This window comes from Phaseolus vulgaris, chromosome 11 (assembly GCF_051622355.1).
Source record: "Phaseolus vulgaris cultivar YP4 chromosome 11, ASM5162235v1, whole genome shotgun sequence".
In the NCBI taxonomy this organism is placed as follows: Eukaryota; Viridiplantae; Streptophyta; class Magnoliopsida; order Fabales; family Fabaceae; genus Phaseolus; species Phaseolus vulgaris.
In genome coordinates this window covers 42,954,712-42,962,665 of record NC_143508.1, presented here as the reverse complement: position 1 = coordinate 42,962,665, position 7,954 = coordinate 42,954,712, and the positions used below count along the sequence as shown (strand labels likewise).

The window sequence follows — 7,954 nt, the reverse complement described above, 5'->3', positions numbered from 1 at the left end:
CTCCATTTTTGTTTTCTTTGAAAAGCAATTTTCTTTTTCAGGGAGTTGGCTAGCCTTAGGGAAAGTTTCTTGGTATTTTTTTTTCTCTCTACTAAACTATCCCCTATGCTTATTTATAGACTTATTATGTTGATGACATTTTACGACAAGTGCACTGCGTTGTCAGAAGTAATAATGTGTCCCTAAGGACAAATATTGAACCCACAACAAAAAAATTGAATAATTAAGTAAAATATTCCCTAAATACAAAATAGAATAGTAAAAATGTGTTGGAAGTTGTTGTGATGGCAATGATTAATCAGAAAACATGGCAAAGAATTTGTTGCTTCAAGTTGGTAAACTAGGGATTGGGTTTCATCTTTCTCACTCTTATATATTTTGATTAGCATGGTAACATTATGTCCTTTGATTGATATTGATGCCCGTATAAAATTTATTTATATCGATTCCTCGCATATTTACAAAAACAACTTAGAATCCAGCTCAGATGTTGATAACAATTAACATTTCAAGTCTATTCCTAACACTCAAATATGTTAAGTATTATTGTTTAGGTCAAAACCATAAAAATACTTACCAGCCAGATTTAAGATTCTAGATCAAGAATTAGAAACAAAACAATAATACCAATAATCAATCAAGAACAGAATATTATATTCAAATATCACCTCAATACATAAGAGTTTGAATAGATTACTCTGAATTCCAAATGGTAGAATTAGTCACACATCTTCTAACACCTTTTAATCTCCCAATTGGGTTACAAGTCACTCAATAGTGTTTTCCTCTCAATCTCCCCCCTATGTTGTGCCTCAAGCCCCCTATTTAACCTAATTTTCTAGGGTTAAGTGACTTCTTGCGTGACGCTAATGGGCTCGTTTGAAACATAAAAAGGCCCAATGAATCTGGCAGTATCACGCTTGAGCGAGCAAAGAGTCAATTTTTTCCAATGCTTTTGGAGCATTCTCGCTCGAGCTTGCTTGAGTGATATGCTCTGATTAGGGCTTTTTGTGAACTTGTGCGTTTCGGGGTCTTCTTTAGCCCATTCATCTCCATTCTTTCCTAAAACCCTAAAATTAACACCAAATTTGGGAATAAAATGTTCTTGTTCTTATCGGTTGACTTGCTCGTCTGTTGACTCTGGTGACAAGCTCTAGCTTCGTCTGTCTCTTCAGGAATTTGTACTATCTCTTCTAGTTCTGGAACGTAGCTCCGTTGAAACAGAGGGGGCCCTACTTGTTGATTTCACTCTGACGATCAAGTTAGTAAAATGGCTTACTAAAAATCAAGAAATATTCAATTTCAGTATCAGAAACAACGTACTTTTACCTAGGGTCTTCAACCCCTTTTATAGATTATCTTTTGTAACAAATTTCTCTCACAAGAATCCAATCTCAACTAAAAGCATACTCAACAAGAAAACATTTTGTTTAGGGGTGCCTCTCAAGATGCTGCAACAGAATGAGATCTTGTTTCTAAGGAGTGCATAAAATAATAACAGAATAATCACCTGCCAACAGGGTACCAACTCATGCACCAACATCAAGGGAATATTCTGCTTACGAGAGCACCTTACTCATGGTGCAACGTTATCTTTTGTCATGCATGCAACTTAACTACTATATGCCCTAGAACATACGTACTTAAGTTAAAAGAAACATTTACTTCACCTAAGCATCACATGTACTACACGTACCCCTAGGTTCAAAAATACCCTTTACTAATAGCTGCATAAAAGGTTAAATTATGCCACAATGGGTTTACTAACCAAACCAGACCCAATCACAAGGTCCACTTTACTGACCCAATAATCGAGTTGACCTGCCTGTACCATGCATTGAGATCCAACCACCGAGCAGTGAACCTTGATTGCTCATATTGTTTATCCAGAGAGAGAAAAGTTAAAGAGTATGTAAAGAAGAAATATATTATTTTTGTGATATTGAGTGTTTAGGTTCATATAGAAGAAGGATATATATAGAGGGAGAAAGCGCAATATGTAATATTATTTTCACTAACAAAGTTGTCAAACATTGTTAACTATTGATGATTCTCATATTATCAATAAAATGATTGAAGGCACTAACAAGAAGACTTTTTTTAATATGTTAACTATTTGATGCTCGATGTTGACATGATTGTGAGCAAAGAATTTCCTTTACATAAGCACACAAATAAAATGATGATCAATATCTATTTAGATCTCGGGATGGATTAAAAATAAGGTGCATAAAAAAGTATGTATAAATTAATATAATATATACGTCACTATAATATATATATCCACACGTATACAAGATAAGGATGACAAATTAGTAGTCACTATTATCTTATATGTAATAATAATAGTAATTAGTTGTCACTGTTAATTAGTACTCTACTATATTTTTGTGACAATATTTTAAAATCCCACAAAAATTATTCTTTGTTGTGATAAAAATAATCTTCAATAGTAATTTTATGTGAAAGTGACAATGTTAAATATTTTAGGATAATTATTATTTATTTTATAATAAATATTTGATTATTACCATTAGAAATTATATTGATGCGTAACTATCACAGTTCATTCCATGCCATAATAAATAGAACAATACCTAAATCATAAATTAGATGTCCAACTTGAGAGGGTGTTGAAATAAGCTCATAATAGGCTTTATTAAAAAGAAAAAAACAGTTCTGCACATACAAATAATTAGATGTAGATGCAGTCTGAAACTGTGAATTTCATCAGACTTGAGAAACATGACGAAGATTCAAACCACACATTACTATGTAAAGTTCTCTACATTATTTACAAACAAGCAGTGATGCAAAAATACCATGTGGAAGAAATCAAAAATTCTGCAAGTTGTGAACGAACCCCTTAGACATACAAATATGGGCAGACTTACACACTTGAAAACTCGAATCTCAAATGTGAAATACTTGTTTAGATTCTTGACAATCATAACCAAGAATGGAAGTTTTATACCAAGTGTTGCAGCTGGGTCAGCATTATTAATTCCAGTACATTGGATTGAATGTCTTCATCTTGAGGTCGTTTAATATTACCATTCACAACTATAAACAAAGTTCAAAAAAATCAGTGACATAATACTTACCTTCAACCAGAAAAAGATCGTTCATATCACACAAACGACAAATATATTAAGACAAACAATCAACTACTTGAGACATTTAATTCATCAAATATAGTTGTTGTTACACTCCAAACCATCCTGAATAAGGAATCACTCATGCTAAAAGAAAAAACAAAATGGACCGAATTAATAGTGGGTTGGGTGTCTTCATTCATAAAGGAAGCCACCGAAATAGACTAATTCCCCGAAGTTGATAGAAAATACTGTGAAACCCACATGGTGATGTCGGCAATAATAATCATCAACAGCTACTGCTTCCTGCCCATCACTCCTTTATTCAAGTAAATCCATCTCCAACAAAATCCTCACTCCTTCATTCACGTCACTCAGCTTCACTTCCATCTTTCACAACCCTTTCTTCTCTTTCATTTCCCCACTTCCTTTCCAACCATGCCAGTCCTAGAAACACTTGGTGGTGCTCTTTTTGGTGCTGTTCTCCAGCTCCTATTTGACAAGCTTGATTCTCATCAACTTCTCCACTACTTTCGTGGGAGAAAGTTGGATGAGAAGCTGCTGAAAAATTTGAGGAGAAAGTTGGTGTCCATCAATGCTGTGGTTGATGATGCAGAACTAAAGCAGTTCAGAAATGCATATGTTAAAGCGTGGCTTGATGAGGTCAGAGACGTGTTGCTGGACACAGAGGATCTGCTGGATGAAATAGACTATGAATTCTCCAAAACTGAGTCAGAACTTCAATACCAAAGCAGTTCTAACAAGGTACGCATTCTTGAACCCAAGCTGAAAGAAGTCCTAGATGACCTTGAATCTCTTTTAAACCAAAAGGATGATCTAGGTCTGAAAAATGTTGGTGTGGGATTGGAATTGGGTAATAAAGTGTTAGAGAAAAGAAATGAATCTTCATCGTTGGTGGCTGAAGAGGTTATTTATGGCAGAGATGAGGACAAAGAAATCATCCTTGATTGGTTGACATCTGACAGTAACAATCATAACAACTTCTCAATACTTTCTATTGTGGGTATGGGCGGGATGGGTAAGACCACACTTGCTCAACAGGTATACAATGATCCAATGATAGAGGGCATATTTGCTATCAAAGCTTGGGTTTGCGTTTCTGATGAATTCGATGTTTTCATGTTAACCAGAGCAATTTTTGAGTCAATTCATAAGGAAACTGATAATAGCAGAAACCTAGAAATGGTTCAGGGAAGATTGAAAGAAAAATTGAATGGAATGAAGTTTCTTCTGGTTTTGGATGACGTTTGGAACGAACACCGAGATCAACGGAAATCATTACAAACTCCTCTTAAATATGGTGCTAAGGGAAGTAAAATTCTTATCACAACACGCATTAACAAAGTTGCTTCTATCATGGAGTCAAACAATATTCACCAACTAAAGCAATTAAAAAAAGAACACAGTTGGCAAGTTTTTACTAAACATGCATTTCAAGATGATAACTCTAAGTGGAATTCTGTGTTGGAGAAGATTGGCATGAAGATAGTTGAAAAGTGACAAGGATTGCCTCTGGCCCTTGAAACGGTAGGAGGTCTTTTACAGTCAAAGTCATCTATTTCAGATTGGGAAGGTGTACTGAGAAGCAACATATGGGACTTACCAATAGAAGATAGTAAAATCATCCCCGCTTTGTTATTGAGCTATTACCATCTTCCTTCTCATCTCAAGAGATGTTTCGCTTATTGTGCGTTATTCCCCAAAGGCCATAAGTTTGACAAGGAGAGCTTAATTCTATCATGGATGGCTGAAAATTTTCTACAATGCTCTTGGCAAAGCAAGTCTCCAAAAGAAGTAGGTGAACAATACTTTAATGATATGTTATCAAGGTCATTCTTCCAAAAGTCAATTACAGGAGAAGAAATAATGTACAAAAGAACACAATTTGTGATGCATGACCTTCTAAATGATTTAGCAAAATATGTTTCTGGTGAAATATGCTACAGGTTAGGTGTTGATAAACCAGGAAACGTACCAAAGACTACCCGTCACTTTTCAACGGTAAATAATCCTGTTGAATGTGATGAGTATAGGAGTTTATGTGATGCTAAAAGGCTACGAACATTTTTGTCCAGGAATTGTGGGATGTCAATACAAGAGTTGATCTCCAACTTTAAATTCTTACGCATCTTATCTTTGTCTTACTCTCTTAACATAAAAGAGGTTCCTGAAACTATAGCCAATCTTATACATCTCCGTTCATTAGACCTTTCAAGCACAGACATAGAGAGACTTCCCGACTCAATTTGTTCACTTTATAACTTGCAAGTGTTGAAGCTCAACTACTGTAACCTTCTGAAGGAGCTGCCCTCGACTTTGCATGAGCTCACTAACTTGCACCTCCTTGAACTTATTGGAAGTTCATTAAGAAAGGCTCCGGTTCTTTTAGGAAAGTTGAAGAATCTTCAAGTATGGATGGGTGGGTTTGAGGTTGGCAAAAACAATGAGTCCAATATTGAACAACTAGGAGAACTTGATGTTCACGGAGAGCTGTCAATTAAAAATCTTGAAAATATGGTGAATCCCTGTGATGCATTGGCAGTGGATTTGAAGAATAAAACAAATATTGTGGGGTTACATTTACAATGGAGTTTGAAGCAGAACACTGACGAATCAATAAAGGAAAGAGAAATACTAGAGAATTTGCAACCTTGCAGACATTTGGAGAAGTTATCAATCTATGGCTATGGTGGAACACAATTTCCCCGTTGGTTATCTGATAATTCTCTATTGAATGTTGTGTCCTTAACTTTGAATACCTGTAAACATTGCCTGCAGTTGCCTTCCCTTGGAATTTTAACATCTCTCAAGTACTTGAAAATTTACTGCCTTCATCAAATAGTGAGGATAGATGCTAATTTTTATGGGAATAGCTCATCTGCATTTGCATCCTTGGAAACATTGATCTTTGATGATATGCCGAAATGGGAAGAATGGGAATGCAAGACAAGTGCTTTTCCAAGTCTTAGACATCTTTCAGTGTGGAATTGTCCAAAACTGAAAGGGTACTTGTCAGAACACCTTTCTCATTTAAAGTATCAAACTATTGATGTCTGCAAACAACTTGAGGCTTCGACTCTAGAAATTGAAGGTGTGGAGATGGAGACATCTTCAGTTGATATGCTCCTATCTCATACTCTTCTTCAATCCTTAACTATTTATTGTTGTCGGGGCATTAATATTCCCATAAACCATTGCTACCATTTTCTTGTAGAATTGCGTATCATTAAATGTTGTGACTCTCTCACTAACTTCCCTCTAGACTTGTTTCCGAAACTCTGCTACCTTAGTTTAGGCAGATGTCATAACCTGCAAATGATATCACAGGGGCACCCTCACGGTCATTTGAAGAGTCTGATAATTAAAAAATGCTCTGAATTTGAATCATTTCCCAATGAAGGATTATTTGCACCTGAGCTAGAGACATTTCATATTGAAGAATTGGAAAAATTGAAATCAATGCCTAAATGCATGTCTTCCCTACTTCCATCTCTTAGTTATCTGCATATAAAGGATTGTCTAGGAGTGGAGTTGTCTGACGGATGTATGCCATTAAATCTAAAACACATCTATCTCTTGAATTGCTCTAAAGTTGTTGCCTCACTAAAAGAACGGGGTTTGGGGAACCAACCCTTCCATACAATCTTTGTCTATTGAAAAGGAGGATGTGGAGTGTTTTCCGAGTGAAGGTTTGCTCCCAGTCTCCCTTACTAAGCTACACATAAAAGATTGTCCAAATCTTAAGAAACTGAACTACAGGGGTCTCTATCACCTCTCTTCTCTTCAGAAATTGTTGCTCAGTAACTGTCCAATACTCCAATGTTTGCCAAAGGAGGGCCTTCCAGAATCCATTTCACAACTCAAAATTACAAATTGTCCGTTGCTCAAACAACGGTGCAAGAAAAATGAAGGTAAAGACTGGGAAAAGATTGCTCACATTAAAACTATATGGCTTGATAGGAAAGCGATAAACAAATATTGTTGAAGAGATTAATAATATTTTATTACTGTTTAAACAAATAATCAAACATAACAAAATTATATCAGATATACTGTAATAATATATTATAATTTTATTGAAAATGACAAGTCACAATTATGTCAACCTCTTCTGTTTTTATTTTCTCTTGTTATTCACACACTAATCCTTTTCTTTAGGTTGAGATATAAATTTCCCACAGATTCTTTAATTTTCTTCTTGCATTCATCCAAATAAGCCTTTTTTTTTCTCTCACCTAACCAAACACAACACTACAAAATAAAGGTTATTTAACATTTTTACAAGTTCCAGTTTAACTTTACTGAACTAAAACCTCCTTTCAGATCCTTTCAGATTTATTGACTTGAATTTTTTAGTGTTTTTGATGATTTCCTCTTGTACTAGAAATTCATTGTACTATATACTTTTTTTTCATATTTTATCTCCACTTTGCTTATATCAGTCACAAAGTTAGTATTCAACATTCAGAGGTTTTTATGTTATCAAGTTACTTCTTTTAGAAAATTGAAAAAATCTAACATCTTATATTGGAATTTTTTTCATTTATATTATTTTCATGGGTATGTATCCTGTAAATAACTCAAATACTTGTTAATTACGTATTGATAGTAATCAGTTATCAAGCCAAAATAGTGTTAGCTAACAATTAGATGAAATTATCCCATACTAAAATAGTGTTAAATAACAGGAGAATAAAAGTAGTCTCAGATGCCAAGTAGTACATATTATAATGAAAGAGATTTTATTTCAAAAATTGACTTTTATGATATGTTGTAAATATAAATTTCATACAAGGTTGATAAAATTCTAAATAAGGTTGATTGTTATTATTTTTTTA

General features: G+C 34.5%; 1 pseudogene across 1 annotated transcript; it reads left to right on the top strand.

Annotated features, from left to right (window-relative positions):
- Positions 1-3,400: 3,400 nt before the first annotated feature.
- Positions 3,401-7,221, top strand: LOC137824230 (putative disease resistance RPP13-like protein 1; annotated as a pseudogene). The gene has a single exon (XR_016517703.1). The product of XR_016517703.1 is annotated as a putative disease resistance RPP13-like protein 1 (transcript).
- The last annotated feature ends 733 nt before the right edge of the window (positions 7,222-7,954 follow it).